Below are 17367 nucleotides of genomic sequence, written 5' to 3' on the forward strand. Positions count from 1 at the left end.
TCCATACCAACTTCTTTCTGATAGCTTCCCTGAAGCAAGGGAAACAAAAGCAGAAGTAAATTATTGAGACTTCATCAAAATGAAAGCCTTCTGCTTTCATTTTGAAATAAAGGAAAAATAATCAACAAAATTAAAAGAATGAAATGAAATGAAGGAAATAATGAAGGAAATAATCAACAAAACTAAAAGACAATCTATGGAATGGGAGAAGATAATTACAAATGCCATATCTGATTTGGCTAAGATCAAGTGTAGTATCTAAAATATATAAAGAATTTATAAAATTTAATATCCAAAAAAAGGAATAACCCAATTAAAAATGGGCAGAAGACATGAATAAACATTTTCCTAAAGACATTCATATGGCTAACAGAAACATGAGGAGATGCTCAATAACACTCAGCATTGGGCAAACACAAATAAAAACCACAATGAGATACCGGGGTGCCTGGGTGGCTCAGTGGGTTAAGGTCTCTGCTTTCAGCTCAGGTCATGATCCCAGGGTCCTGGGATCGAACCCCACATCGGGCTTTCTGCTCAGCTGGGAGCCTGCTTCCCCACCCCCCCCACCTGCCTCTCTGTCTACTTGTGAGCTCTCTCTGTCAAATAAATAAATAAAATCTTTAAAAAAAAAAAACCACTATGAGATACCATCTCCATCTCACATCTCTCAGAATAGCTAAAATCAACAGCATAGGAAGCAACAGATGTTGGCAAAGATGCAGAGAAAGGGAAACCCTCTTGCACTGTTGGTGGGAATGCAAACTGGTGTGGCCACTGTGGAAAACAGTATGGACGTTCCTCAAAAAGTTAAAATTAGAACTACCCTAATATCTAGCATTTGTGTTATTGGCACTTACCCAATGAATACAAAAATACTAATTCAAAGGGACACATACACCCCAATGTTTATAGCAGCATTTCTACAATAGTCAAATCATGTAAACAGCCCATGTGTCCATCAACTGATGAATGGATAAAGGAGATGTGAGATATATGCATATATATCTCAATCATTAAAAAGAATGAAATATTGCCATTTGCAACAAGATAGAGCTAGAGAGTATTTTGCTAAATGCAATAAACCCAAGAAAGACAAATACTACATGATTTCAATCATATATGGAATTTAAGAGACTGAGCAAATGAGCAAAGCAAAAAGAGAGAGAGGGAGAGAGAAAGAAACAGACTCTTGCGGTGTCTGGGTGGTGCAGTTGGCTAAGTGTCTGGCTCTTGATTTTGGCTCAGGTCTTGATCTCAGGGTCATGAGTCTAAGACCTGCATTGGGCTCCACACTGAGCATGGAGCCTATGATGAAAGAAGGAAAGAGAGAGAGAAAGAGAAAGAAAGAAAGAAAAGAAAGAAAGAAAAAAAGAAAGAAAGAAAGAGAAGAGACTGTAAAGAATATATTGAGAGTTACCAGAAAGGAGGTGGTGCAGGGATTGGTTAAATAGGTGGTGGGGATTAAGGAGTGCACTTGTGATGAGCACCAGGCCTTATATAAAAATACTGGATCACTATAGTGTACACCTGAAACTAATATTGCACTGTATTTTATCTAACTGGAATTTAAATTAAAACTTTAAAAAAAATAAAAATTGAGTTGAGGAAATCAGTTCTGAAAAGAAAAATGATTTACTGAAGGCCACACATCAAAATCATGATCTTCCTACTAATGTTGACCTTACCTTGGTGTTCCTGTTCTGAATTTCCCACTCTCAATCCTTGCTACCTTCTCTATTCTGAAGCTCTGGTTATTATAAGACAAAAATATCCTGGTTATCTTTATGATGGAAATTAAGGTATTATGGCTAGGAGGAACTTTAAAGATCCTCTAGTCCCACTCTCTCATTCTACAAGCAAAATAACCTAAAGATTAGAATGGTGAAGCCACTTTCCCAGGGTCAAAAATTTATGCAATTCTGGGGCACCTGGGTGGCTCAGTCAATTGAACGTCCAGCTCGGTTTCAGTTCAGGTCATGATCTATGGGTCATGATATCAAGCTCCGTGTCAGGCTTTGCATTCAACACAGAGTCTGCTTAGGATTCTCCCTCTCTCTCTTGCTCCCCCTGCTCATGTGTGCTCTCTCTCTTTCAAATAAATATGTAAATAAAATCTTTAAAAAAGAAAAAGGTGGGGCACCTCGGTGGCTCAGTCATTAAGCATCTGCCTTTGGCTCAGGTCATGATCCCAGGGTTCTGGGTTCAAGCCCTGCATCAGGGTTCCTGCTTGGCAGGAGGCCTTCTTCTCCCTCTCCCACTACCCCTGCTTCTTTTCCCTCTCTTGCAGTCTCTCTCTCTCTCTCTGTCAAATAAATAAATAATTTTTTTTTTTAAAGAAAAGAAAAAGTTGCACGTGGGTGGCTCAGTTGGTTAAGCATCCACCTCTTGGTTCTGGTTCAGGTCATGATCTCAGGGTCATGAGATCAAGCCCTGTGTCAGGCTCCACACTCAACTCCAAGTCTGCTGGAGATTCTTTCCCCCTCCCTGTCTCTCCTCCTTTGCTCCTTCCCTGACTTGCCTTCTCTTTCTCTATATATAATAAATAAATAGGATCTTTAAAAAATACATATGCAATCTTTAATGGACCAGTCAGCAGCTTTCCTCTCCCTTACTTATCTCTATTCACCTAACATCTTTGCAAGCAAATTTCAGACTTGTTTCACCCTCTTTGGGCTCTAAAATTGACACAACAGAAATTCAGATCAGATAGAGTTTAGGCTCATGTTTGTGTTGATTTACCTTTTTTTATTTTTAAAATTTTATTTAAATTCTAGTTAGTTAACATATAGTTATATGGTTGATTTCAATATTGGTTTCAGGAGTAGAATTCAGTGATTCATCACTTACATACAACATTCAGTGCTCATCATAACAAGGGCCCTCCTTAATAGCCATCACCCATCTAGCCCATCCCCCACCCACCATCTCCATCAACCTTCAGTTAGTTCTCTATAGTTAAGAGTTTCATGGGGCATCTCAGTGGGTCAGGATGTTGTGTCCAATCCTTGGTTTTGGCTCAAGGCATGATCTCAAGTTCATGAGATGGAGCCCTACAATGGGCTTCATGCTGAGCATGAAGTCTGCTTGAGATTCTTTCTCTCCCTTTCCCTCTGCCCCTTCCCCCCTTCCTTCCCCTCAAATAAATAGTCTTTAAAAAGTTTCTTTAATGGTTTGCCTCCCTCTCTTTCTCTTTTTTTTCATTCTTTCCCCTATGTTTCTTAAATTACACATATGGGTGAAATCATATGGTATTTGTCTTTCTCTGACTGACTTATTTCTCTTAATGTAATACACTCTATCTCCATCCTTGCCATTGCAAATGGCAAGATTTCATTCTTTTTGGTGGTTGAGCGCTATTCCATTGTATATATAACACCATATCTTCTTTATCCATTCATCAGTTGATGGACGTTTGTCTTCTCTCCATAGTTTGGTAATTGTTGATAATGCTGCAATAAACACTGAGGTGCATGTGCCCCTTTGAATCAGTATTTTTGTATCCTTTGTGTAAATACCTATTGGTGCAGTTGCTGAATAATAGTGTAGTTATATTTTTAATTTTTTGAGGAACTTCCATACTGTATCCCAGAGTGACTACACCAGTTTGTATTCTCACCAACAGTGCAAGAGGGTTCCTTTCTCTGTATCCTTGCCAAAACCTGTTGTTTTGTGTATTGTTAATTTTACCCATTCTGAGAGGTATGTGGTGGTATGTCATCATTGTTTTGATTTGTACTTCTCTGATGATGAATAATGGTCAGCGTCTTTTCATATGTCTGTTAGCCATCTGAAAGTCTCCTTTGGAAAAATCTGTATTCGTGACCATTTCTTAATTGGGTTATTTGTTTGTGTGTGTGTTGAGTTTGATAAGTTCTTTATAGATCTTGGATACTAACCCTTTATCAGACATTTCAATTACAAATATCTTCTTCCATTCATCAGGTTGCCTTTTAGTTTTGCTGATTGTTTGCTTCACTGTGAAGATTTTTGTCTTGAAAAATTTCCAACAGTTCATTTTCCCTTTTGTTTCCCTTGCTTCCAGCATTGCATTTTGGTTTTTTATCCTGGGTCAGTACACAGCAGAAGCAAGAAAACCTGTAGGAGAAAAAGAAGGAAACTGGGAATATTCAGTGCACTATCACAATGTGTAGATACTCATAAAATGATGTGCCAATTCATACCTATTACTTTATATTTTACAAAGATCTGAGATCTCTTTCATGGTCTCACATAGAGTCTAGAACCTGAAAGAGACTGTAATGGATTTTCAAAAGGGCTGACTGAGACTGGAAATGGCAATGTTCTGCAGACTGTTGAGAGGTGAGCTGACTGCTCCCCTACTTTATCTCTAGAGTCTGCTCTATGCCTAACGTTCAAATTTAAGAGATCTACCATTTTGCCAACATGGAAAGTAGAGCTACAGAGTTTAGAAAAAGAAATATTATATACAAGGTGAGTTGAAGATTTTAATGAAGGTGAGGAAAGTTGTGTGACACATAGTGGATAAAAGGAAGGGAAAATAGAACACCACTGAAATAATACACACATTGTTTTCACTCTATCCTCTGCCCTACAATCTGTTCCTAGTGTTTCATTTAGAAATATTTTTAAACATATTTCATTTATCTTTATAACTTCTCTTTTGAAAGAGAGAGTCAACTCAGAATCACAAATAGTTCAGTGGTTCTCAACCCCAGCTTTTTAGATTTACTTGGTAAATATAATAAACATCAATGCTTAAGCCCACTCCTCAATAATCAAAATCTCTTAAAAGTAGTGATCAGGCATTTGTATTGTTTCGCCTGTATTTTAAAGTGAAGTGATTCTGATTCACAGAAGGTTGATTACCACTAATCTGGTCCAATTTCTTCATTTTGCAGGTAAGGAAACAGGCCCAGAGAGGGTCAGGTTTCAAGCCCAGGGTGATGACATCAGTTAATGAATGAACTAGTAATAGAGTTCAGGTTTCCTAACATCTAGTCTAGTGGTCTTTCCATCACACCATGCTAAAGAAAGCATGGTGTTTGAGATCAAGTGACTTAACTACAAGTTCATGAGGCATCCCAAGATATGATAAAGAGTCTGCATCATTATTCATTCTTCATGTGCCTCCAGACTTAAAGAGGGAGAAAGGCTTGTAAGGTTGGAGAATGATATCACTCTATCAACTGTAAAGATCCTTTTCATTTACCTCATAAGTTCTGGCCCTGAATGTAAAAACTCACATAGTATGAGACCACTCACATAATATTGATTTGAGAACCACTACAAAGTAGCATTATCCCTAAATATCCCTCTTGCTGAACTGTCACAGTGTCTGAAATTTATACTACTACCCATTCTTCTAGTTTAGGATACTGCTGCCAGAAGACCAATTATAAATACAGGGATAGAGGGAAGGTGCTCTGTTAACACACCTTTGCCACCGGGAAAAGCAGCAAATAGAGCCTTTAAAAGCTGATCCCATGGTAAGGACATATGAATGATGGGAGGAAAGGGAAACCCCAGAATACAGAGCAAACTCCCAGTGGGGACCCCTAGGTAAAGCAGTGCCAAAATCCAGGTTTTCCTTTTTTGAAATGGAAGCCAGATACTTATTATGTGTGTATTTGATAAATATAAGGAATATAATAAAAAGAGCACTGGGTTAGGAGACAGAAGACCCAGGAGACTACTTTCCCTTCTTTTTCTCCTAAGTCAAATATGAAATGTAAATAAGGTGATATCAAAGTTCTTAAGTAGTTCTAAATCTTTTATTCTCATAGTGAATCATTCAGTTATCTTGATGTCTAGTGCAGATATGACATAAGCTAGTGCTTTTTAAAATTAACATATAATGTATTATTTGTTTCAGGGTACACATCTGTGATTCATCAGTCTTACACAATTCATAACATTCACAATAGCACATACCATCCACAATGTCCATCACCCAGACACCCCATCCTTCCCACCCCCTTCCCCTCCAGCAACACTCAGTTTTGCTTCCTGAGATTATGAGTCTCTTACAGTTTGTCTCCCTCTCTGGTTTCATCTTGTTTCATTTTTTCCTCACTTCCCTTATGATCCTCCATCTTGTTTCTCAAATTTCTCATATCAGTGAGATCATATGATAATCGTCTTTCTCTGATTGACTTATTTCTCTTAGCATAATACCCTCTAGTTCCATCTACGTCTTTGCAAATGGAAAGATTCGGGGATACAATATATATATATATACCACATCTTCTTTATCCATTTATCTGTTGATGGACATCAAGGCTCTTTCTATAGTTTGGCTATTGTGAACACTGTTGCAATAAGCGTTGGGGTGCACGTGCCTCTTCAGATTACTGCATTTGTATATTTGGGGTAAATACCCAGTAGCGCAATTGTTGGATTGTAGGGTAGCTCTATTTTCAACTTTCTGAGGAACCTCCATGCTGTTTTCCAGAATGGCTGCACCATAAGCTAATGTTTTTATTCCTCCCTTTTAGCACTATGGCCAGTTGTATTGATAAAACATTCAAGAGCTCTTTGACCAAGTAAGAAACCAAGCAGCTGGAGCTGTCATTCTTTAAAGAGAGACACATAGAAGTTACCTAGGATTAAAGAAAGTCCATCAAAGTAATTTAAAGGGGAGGATCTGGAAGTGACATCAGGAAGATGGCTGAAAAAGATGTCCGTCTTTTGTATACCCCCCTCAACAATGGAAATTTGGCATCCATTTGTGGACACAAGTACCTTTCTAGGACCTGTGAGTTCAAGCACCATATGCCAGATGACTCAGGAAGAGTTGTACCCACCCATACGTCAGGTAATAAGCGTACAGATCTCAGTCCCAGCTTTGGACCCTGAAATGCACAGTGAACTGGCACAGGCCTTCTAGGACATGGCCTGCAAACCTCTGGAGAACAGAGTTGTACAGTCATTCACAGATAAGAGAGACTTTGTGGAAGTCCAGGAATCCAGCACAGTGTTGGAAAGAAAAGAAAAACAGAGATTGGATGCATTGAAGAGGATAAAAGGAACACCTTGACTTTACCTGCATTGATATAGGCAGGACAGGCCTGAGGACCAAGAGGGGTCTCACTGGATCAGCCAAGAGGATGTTTGTTTTTGTGCATGACAGAAATTAAGCACAAGCCAGGAGGAAATGAGAGAAGTTTATTGACTAGCATAAGTGATTGCATATAGCAGATAGAGTGTCTGGGATAATCAGAAAAGGAAATGTAAGTTACCCCCTCACTTGGGGTTAGGAGTTTATATTGAAAAGGGGTCCAGGATACATGTTCTGCCAGGAATCCAGGGTAAGGTCCAATCAAACATGAGTGTCAAGTAAACAATAAGTGTTATTCCATGGATCACCAAAATTAGTGAGTGTTGATGCCAGTTTTGACTATGATTTGTTTAAAGCTTATGTCCTAGAACATTTTAGGATCTGGTCTTTCTTAGATATTATCAGTTGGTTGGGGCCCTAAGACAAAATTTGGAGAATGATTAATTTTCTTGTCTCCTCTTGGAAGGGAATGTAGGTGCAAAAATATAGAACATAAATAAATGGGACTTAGCAAGAAACAGCAGAAATAGAGGTTTTCTAAAATGGAGTCCCTTCAGTTTCCCTCTCAACCTCACTCCTCACCCAAGGTGGCCCTGTTCGATGACAAGAGTGCTCTCCTTGACCGATGATTTCTCCCGTAGGATAAAGTGAGAGTGGGTGAGTGAGTGCCCAGCCTTCACCACTCTGCAGAACACTGCCAAAGAGGACCATTTCTCTCTCACTGCACCTAGAGCACTAAATTGTGAGCTGGACAATAGGAGGGTGGTGAGTGGCTAGGAGAACTGCAGCCAGGGCGTGGAAGGTATGGAAGGGACAAAGATCTTACTAACCACATCATGGATTCCATCAGAAGGCCCATCAATGTGCCCTTTGTGACTTCTAGTGAGCTGATACCTCCATAAGCACCCCAACATTTTATGTGCCGCACTCACACAACCCACACTTTGTGGCTAGCACCATCTGGATACTCCAAAGGGCAGCAAGAGTGAGTTTTGGGAGATGGCTAGTAAGCAGAAAGCTGACCCAAATCTGCAGGCTGGGGAGAGACCACAAATTTGGGCACTTAGCACTGCCCATGAGAAAGCAAAAAGGAAGCAACCAGAATTTAGACAGGTGCATTGCAAAATTGAGAGAAGGCATACAAATTTAAGAATCCTGCCACAACTCTAATCTTGATTATTTCCCTTCTTATGTGTGGAGTTGGTTTGATTTGTTGTTGATTCTCCAGTTATTTAAGGTGTAGAGACAGCTGCTGTGTTTTGGATTTTTCAATATTTTTGAGGGAGGCTTGGATGGCTATGTATTTCCCCCTTAGGACCGCCTTTGCTGTATCCCATAGGTTTTGGAGCAAAGTGTCTTCATTCTCATTGGTTTCCATGAATTGTTTCAGTTCTTCCTTGATCTTCTGGTTAATCCAAGCATTCTTAAGCAAAGTGGTCTTTAGCTTCAGGTGTTTGAGTTCCTTCGGAACTTTTCATCCTGATTGAGCTCCAGTTTCAAAGCATTGTGATCTGAGAATGTGCAGGGAATAATCTCAGTCTTTTGGTATTCGTTGAGTCCTGATTTGTTGTTTTAGGGTGGAATGTTCTGTATATACCTATGAGGTCCATCTGGTCCAGTGTGTCATTCAATGCTCTTATTTCTTTATTGATTTTCTGCTTCGATGATCTGTCTATTTCTGAGAGAGGCATCTTAAGATCTCCAATGATTAGTGTATTCATATCAATATGACTCTTTATCTTGATTAACAGTTTTCTTTTGTAATTGGCTGCTCCCATATTGGGGGCATAGATGTTTACAATTGTTAGATCATCTTGGTGGATAGTCCCTTTAAGAATGATGTAGTGTCCTTCTGGATCTCTGACTACAGTCTTTAGTTTAAAATCTAATTTGTCTGATATGAGAATCGCTACCCCAGCCTTTTTTTGTAGCCCATTGGCATGAAAGATGCTTCTCCATCCCTTTACTTTCAGTCTGGGTGTATCTTTAGGTTCAAAATGGGTCTCTTGTAGACAACATATGGATGGGTCCTGTCGTTTTATCCAATCTGCAACCCTGTGCTGTTTTATGGGCGCATTTAGGCCATTCACATTGAGGGTGATTATTGATACATACGTTTTTATTGACATCGTGTTACCTTTGAAGTCTTTCTTTCTGTAGATTGTCTCTATATCTCTGTTCAATGCTATTCTTGGGCTTTTTCCTCTTTAAAGGAGCCCCCTTAATATTTCCTGCAGTATCGGCTTGGTGTTTGCATAGTCTTTTAAGCCTTGCCGGTCCTGGAAACTCTTTATCTCTCCATCCATTTTGAATGTCAGTCTTGCTCTTGGCTGCATGTTCTTCTCATTCAGTGCCCTGAATATATCTTGCCAGCCCTTTCTGGCTTGCCAGGTCTCTGTAGACAGGTCTGATGTTATTCTGATGGGCTTTCCTCTTTACGTAAGGATCTTCTTTGTCCTAGCTGCTTTCAAGAGGTTCTGCCTACAATTATAATTCTTCATTCTTACTATTAGGTGTCTCGAGGACTTTCGAGAATCTGTAATCTTGGGGGGAAACCTTTCGGCCTCTAGTACATGAACGCTGGTTCCATTCACGAGATTTGGAAAATTTTCATGAAGAACCTGTTCCACTATATCTTTTAGACTTCTTTCTTTCTCCTCCCCTTCAGGGATTCCAATAATTCTGACGTTGGAACGTTTCATGGCATCATTTATTTCCCTGATTCTGTTTTTGTGGCTTCTAAGCTGTTTGTTCCAGGCTTCCTCCTGATCCTTTCTCTCTATCTCTTTGTCCTCCAGATAACTAATTCTATCTTCTGTCTCAGTTACCCTAGCTTTGAGAGAATTTAGATTAGATTGGAACTCATTGAGAGCATTGTGAAGCTCATCCCTGGTAGCTTTCAGCTCTTCCCTAATATTGAAAACATGATCTCTGGTCGTTTTCAGTTCGGCCCTAATCAATTCCATTTGGTCACCCATGGCTTTCTCCAACCTAGCTATTGCTTGGGTAATTGTTAGCCTGAATTCTCTTTCCGACATATTGTCTATGTTGATAGCCATTAGCTCTGTTGCAGAAGGGCCATCCTCTGTATTTTTCTTCTGTTGGGCATTCCTCCTCCTAGTCATTTTGGTGAGAGATGGTTGTACAGGTGTAGCTGGGTGTATTGACTGTGGTGTAGTCAAGGTACACCCTGGAATGCTTCTGAGCAATCAGGATTCCCCACCCAAATGAGAGGAAAAAGAAAAGGAAAAGAAAAAAAAGAGAGAGGGAGATAGACAGGAAAGAAAGATGAGATAAAAGAGAAGGTTTAGCCCAAATGGGCCCAAAGGTAAGATTAATGAAGTATACAAACAGACACAAACAAACAAAAAGACTGATAAAAGTATATGACCAAAAAAAGTATATGACAAGAGAAAAAAATACATATATATTTGCATATATATATATGCAAATAAAGGAAGAACCTCTTCAAAAAGAACCCTGAGTGTAAGATTTATATACTATCAGGACAAACACAAAAACACAGAAATACTGGTGGAAGAAAAAGATGGGAGAGTGGTTGTAAATTCTCACTGTGGTTGAGGAAGATTGTTTTGATTTTTCCTGGATGTATCTTGATATCTTTGTTAAAGGACTCAACTTTCCTAATATAAGGGGGGATTAGAAATATGTTTACCTATAGGGGTGGCATTGATTGGGGAAAGGGGATTACCTTGAAGTTTAACTCTATATGAATATTAGAAAATAAAAATTAAAAAAGGAATAAACTGAACTAAACTAAAATTTAAAAAAAGAAATTTAAAAAATAGAAATGCAAAAGGAAAACACAGGTGTATATATCAAAAAGTTCAGGTTAGAAGGTTATTATGGAATTTGATGTACTGAACATCTCACTGTGACAGTAAATAGGTTAAAAAATTATCTATATAATAATAAAAAATTAACTATATTTTAAAAAAATGAGCCAGAATAGTGGGATCAAATTAATAATAAAAATTGTCCTATGAAGTAGTGGTGGTTGTTCTCTTGTCGTCTTTTTTTACAGCAATTCAGCAATGTGGCAGGATACAAAGTCAATGTACAGAAATCAGTGGCTTTCTTATACACTAACAATGAAAATACATAAAGAGAAATTAGAGAATCGATTCCATTTACTATAGCACCAAGAACCATAAGATACCTGAGAATAAACCTAACCAAAGAGATAAAGGATCTGTACTCAAGGAACTACAGAAAACTCATGAAAGAAATTGAAGAAGACACAAAAAAATGGATGACCATTCCAAGCTCATGGATTGGAAAAATAAACTTTGTTAAAATGTCTATATTGCCTAGAGAAATCTATACTTTAATGCTATTCCAATCAAAATTCCACCGGTATTCTTCAAAGAGCTGGAGCAAATAATCCAAAAATCTGTATGGAATCAGAAGAGACACCGAATTGCTAAGGAAATGTTGAAAAACAAAAATAAAACTGGGGGCATCACGTTACCTGATTTCAAGTTTTACTACAAAGCTGTGATCACCAAGACAGCATGGTACTGGCATAAAAACAGACACATAGACCAGTGGAACAGAGTAGAGAGCCCAGATATGGACCCTTAACTCTATGGGCAAATAATCTTTGACAAAACAGGAAAAAATATACAGTGGAAAAAAGACAGTCTCTTCAATAAATGGTGCTAGGAAAACTGGGCAGCTATATGTAGAAGAATGAAACTCGACCATTCTCTTACACTGTACACAAAGATAAACTCAAAATGGATAAAAGACCTCAATGTGAGACAGGAATCCATCAGAATCCTAGAGGAGAACATAGGCAGTAATCTCTTCAATATCAGCCACAGCAACTTCTTTTAAGATATGTCTCCAAAGGCAAAGGAAACAAAAGCGAAGATGAACTTTTGGGACTTCATCAAAATCAAAAGCTTCTGCACAGCAAAGGAAACAGTCAACAAAACAAAGAGGCAACCCACAGAATGAAAGAAGATATTTGCAAATGACAGTACAGACAAAAGGTTGATACCCAGGATCTATAATGAACTCCTCAAACTCAACACACACAAAACAGACAAGCATATCATAAAATGGGCAGAAGATATGAACAGACACTTCTCCAATAAAGACATACAAATGGCTATCAGACACATGAAAAAATTTTCATCATCACTAGCCCTCAGGGAGATTCAAATTAAAACCACATTGAAATATCACCTTACACCAGTTAGAATGGCCAAAATTAACAAGACAGGAAACAACATGTGTTGGAGGGGATGTGGAGAAAGGGGAACCCTCTTCCACTGTTGGTGGGAATGCAAGTTGTGGCAGCCTCTTTGGAGAACAGTGTGGAGATTCCTCAAGAAATTAAAAATAGAACTTCCCTATGACCCTGCCATTGCACTCCTGGGTATTTACCCCAAAGATACAGATGTAGTGAAAAGAAGGGCCATCTGTACCCCAATGTTTATAGCAGCAATGGCCATGGTCGCCAAACTGTGGAAAGAACCAAGATGCCCTTCAACGGATGAATGGATAAGGAAGATGTGGTCCATATACACTATGGAGTATTATGCCTCCATCAGAAAGGACAAATACCCAACTTTTGTAGCAACATGGACAGGACTGGAAGAGATTATGCTGAGTGAAATAAGTCAAGCAGAGAGAGTCAATTATCATATGGTTTCACTTATTTGTGGAGCATCACACAAAGCATGGAGGACATGGGGAGTTAGAGAGAAGGGGGTTGGGATAAATTGGAAGGGGAGGTGAATCATGAGAGACTATGGACTCTGAAAAACAATCTGAGGGGTTTGAAGTGGCGGGGGGGTGGTGGGAGGTCGGGGTACCAGGTGGTGGGTATTATAGAGGGCACGGATTGCATGGAGCACTGGGTGTGGTGAAAAAATAATGATACTGTTATGCTGAAAATAAATAAATTTTTAAAAATTAAAAAAAAAAAGAGAGAGAGAGAGAGAGAGCCAAAACACAGCAACAGAGTGCCTGCAACACACACCAGAAACACATCCTGAAAATCCAGGTCCTGGACACAATTTGACCTCTTTCATAAAGCCTTTACTCTCAGGAGCAGGAAACATAACAGGATATTCTAATACAAAGAAGAAGACAGTGATTTAGAAAAAATGCCAAGACAGAAGAATTCATCCCAAAAGAAAACGTAAAAAAAGGTCATGGCTAGAGATCGAATTAAAACAGATATAAGTAACATGTCTGATGGAGAATTTAAAACAGCAATCAAAAGGATACACATTGAGCATAAGAAAAGCATAGAAGACATCAGGGAGACCCTTACCATAGAGAAAATAGAATTAAAAACAATTAGTCCAAAATGAAAAATACAATAACTGAGAATTAAAACAGGCTGGATATAATGACCACAAGTATAGAAGAAGTAGAGGAACAAATAAGTGATATAAATGAATAATGGAAGGGTGCCTGGGTGGCTCAGACCATTAAGAGTCTGCCTTCAGCTCAGGTGATGATCCCGGGTCCTGGGATCGAGTCCCATGTCAGGCTTTCTGCTCAGCAGGGAGACTGCTTTTCCCTCTCCCTCTGCCTGCCGTTCTGCCTACTTGTGCTCCTCTCTCTCGCTTGCTCACTTGTTTGTTCTCTCTCTCTGTCAAATAAATAAATAAAATCTTTTTTTAAAAAAAGGATTGAAACAAGGAAGCTGAACAAAAGACAGAACAACTATGGATCATGAGAATAGACTTACAGAAGTCAGTGACTACATCAAATGTAATAATTCAGGGTGCCTGGGTGGCTCAGTCATTAAACATCTGCCTTCAGCTCAGGTCATGATCCCAGGGTCCTGGGATTGAGCCCTGCATTGGGCTCCCTGATCAGCAGGAAGCCTGCTTCCCCCTCTCCCTGCTTGTGTTCCCTCTCTCACTGTGCCTCTCTCTGTCAAATAAATAAAATCTTTTAAAAAAATGTAATAACATTCATATCACAGGAGTCCCAAAAGAAGAAGAGAGAAAAGGGGGTGGGCAGAAACTTTATGTAAGGAAATAATAGCTGAAAACTTTCCTAATCTGGGGAAAGAAACAGACATCCAAATCAAGGAAGCACAGAGAAATCTTACTAAAATCAATAACAATGGGCCAAAAAAAGACATATTGTGGTTAAATTTGCAAGCTATACTGATAAAGAAAAATCCTATAAGCAGACAAAAGAAGTTCTTACCTTACAAGGGAAGACCCATAAGGTTAGCTGGAGATCTCTTCACAGAAATTTGGCAAGCCAGAATGGAATGACATAATATATTCAACATTACTAAATGGGAAAAAATCTACAGCCAAGAATACTCTATCCACAAGGCTGTCATCTTAGGGTTTACAATATATGCTTGTAACCTATGCCTTGCCCCAGGAGATCATGAATCCTGCTCCTACTGGGCCATTGTGTTCAGTAGCCCCAGAACAGGAATGCTGCTGATGTTTTAGCAGCTTCCACACTCAATCCTGAGGGCTTATAATATATTTTCTAATAATAACTCTACAGTTCCCCCTTTCTGTTTACTGGGATTTTTAGGTGGGCTAGTAAAGGAGATGATAAGGATCTGCATGGCCGCATGGCCACTATGAGTGTGTTTCAGGTCTTCCACAGAGAACGGCAGAAGAGTCTTGCCTTGATGACTATAACAAGAAAGAAGATCATTAAATCAGTCCAGCCATGTAAAACCAGGAGCAGAAACTGAACCCAGAGGATGATTTTTTTTTTTTTAATGAGCCAGATAGAAGTGTCATTGAGAGTATTAATGGTAGCTTGTTGACTTTCTTGTATTTGTGCTTATAACCTAAATTTCAGATTTTTAATGGAGAGATTCAAAGAGGAAGAAAAGGCTTGATTAAGATGAGTTTTTCAATTTCCCCCAAGTCTTGTTATAGGGAATTGGAATAATGCAGCAGATGGTAAACTCCAAGTCACAAGTTAATTGGGACCTGGTCCAGAGTACCTGTTGATGTTTTCCTAACAAGACAACAACTGCTTTTAAAGCCTGCAGTCTAGCTAATATTTGTTGATCAATCTTAACCTGTTCTTCTAAATTAGTTGTAGTGTTTTACATATATGAATGCACTTGTGCTGTTTGGAGGGAGACAGCCGAAGATGTGGCAGTAGTTGCCACAGCCCTGATGGTTAAAATAGCTGCCAGTGGGATACCTAAGAACCATTTTGGTTTGGTTTTTTTTTTTCTCTCTCTCTCTCTTTCTTCTAAAGCATAGACCGATTATTGTAGGAGGAATCTCCCTTGCCAAGTCCTGGACAATTGAACTGAGAGCCAGGCTTCTGCTTGCTGCTTAGCAACATATACATGGGTAATGTTCATTTGCAAAATAGTTAAAGGTTGAAAGGCAGGGAGTTACTAACATCAGGCCAAAGCATGAAAACAGGTTTTTTAATTCCTCATGCCAGCTCATGATGAGGCTCAATCAGCCAAGTGGATAGCCATATAGGACCTTGTGGAGTAAGCATAGCAGCAAAACCTCTCCCCCATATAAGTAAAGATACTAGGCTATTCCACTCTGGCCCCCACATTGGGCAGTCTATACCATACTTGTGGTTATTAAAGGTAACCACAAAAATGTTCTGAATGAGGGGCACCTGGGTGGCTCATTGGGTTAAAACCTCTGCCTTCAGCTCAGGTCATGATCTCAGGGTCCTGAAATTGAGCCCTGCATCAGGCTGTCTGCTCAGCAGGGAGCTGGCTTCCCCTCCTCTCCCTCTGCCTGCCTCTCTGCCTACTTGTGATCTCTGTCTGTCAAATAAATAAATAAATAAATAAATAAATAAATAAATAAACAAACAAACTTTTTAAAAATGTCCTGAATGAGCTGAATTAAAATGTCTAGTTGTAAAGTGATTAATAGTAAACAGTGCCTTCATTATTCTCATTCTGGGGATCTCAGTTTCCTCTTTCTGTTTATGTAAAAGTAGTTTTAAGATACCATTGACACATTTAAACAATAGCTTGACCTTGAAGATTGAGGGAAATGCCAGTAGAATGTGTAACTTTCCAAACATTTAGAAATTAGGTTATGTAATGGGACTTATTAGGTGGGCCATTGTCCATTTTATGTTTCGGGGGGTGCCCATTATGCCAAAGCATTTTAAGAGATGATTAATGACATGAGAGGAGCATTTACCACTTTGAGCAGAGGCCCATATAAATTTAGAGTAAGTATTAATAGTGACATGCATCCATTGTAGTCAGCCAATTGAGGAGAAATGGATAACATTCACTTGCCATAGTAGATTTGTGGATAAACCATGGGGATTAACTCCTCCAGGAAGGTGAGTAGAAGAGAACTGTTGGCATTTGGGACAGGATCATGGTGTGTTTTTCCTGTGAAAGAGGGATAGAAAACTTTAGTCAAGGCCCTTGCCCCTTGGTGAAAAAAAAGAATGATAATTTAAAGCAGAGGAGAATAAAGATACATTTTTTTGTTGTTGTTGATGCCTAAATAGATGTGTTGGGGATTAAAGCCAATTAATTGAATTGTTTTGGTTTGGTTTTTTTTTCTTCATCTCAACCATTTTGTAGGAGCTGCAATTGGAAAGAAAAGTGACCATAAGTTTGGATTGCATCGGGTTAACAAAAGACTGACATATGGTAGGGCTATTTATTATCCCTTCAGGCAAATATCTTCATTGGTATTTTCATATAGGTCTGTGATTGTTAATTGCAGGGACTGAGAAGACAATTTTTTTTTTATTTTTAGGGTGCAAAGGAATAGTAAAAAAAAAACAATCTTTAAGATCAATCACAATGAGATTGTGAATTGAAGGGACTAAAGAAAGATTTTGAAGACCAAATTGCAAAGTCCCCATGGGAATTATTTGAGCATTAATTGCTGGTAAATTATGTTACCAGCAAAAAAGACTGCTGGTAACATTTTCCATTTGCCTGATTTGGGGTCATGTAAAAAATGGGAGTATTTTTTTGTAAAAGTATTTCAGAGTTCCCCTTTTATTGTCAGTTTTAATTACATTTAGCAGAATTTTGCATTTTTAAAAACCTTAGTCTTTAGGGAAAACAAAGTAGTAACTAAGTATGAACTGTTATATTAAAACCTTTTTGAATAACAAATTTGTGAATCAGTAAGCATAAAGCATGTTTGCCAACAGATTTATATATTTTTAGATTTTTTTGAAATAGGAAGTCAAAAGCATAAACCTACATTTAGTAATCAATGTTCTAGTACTTAATTTTGTTTGGAGAAGACATAGATGTCCAATGAATTTTATTATAAGTTATTATTCAAACAAAACTTTGATGTTTTAGGTTGCCAAAGACTTTTAAAGCT

The sequence above is a fragment of the Mustela erminea genome, chromosome X (genome assembly GCF_009829155.1).
Source record: "Mustela erminea isolate mMusErm1 chromosome X, mMusErm1.Pri, whole genome shotgun sequence".
NCBI lineage: Eukaryota > Metazoa > Chordata > Mammalia > Carnivora > Mustelidae > Mustela > Mustela erminea.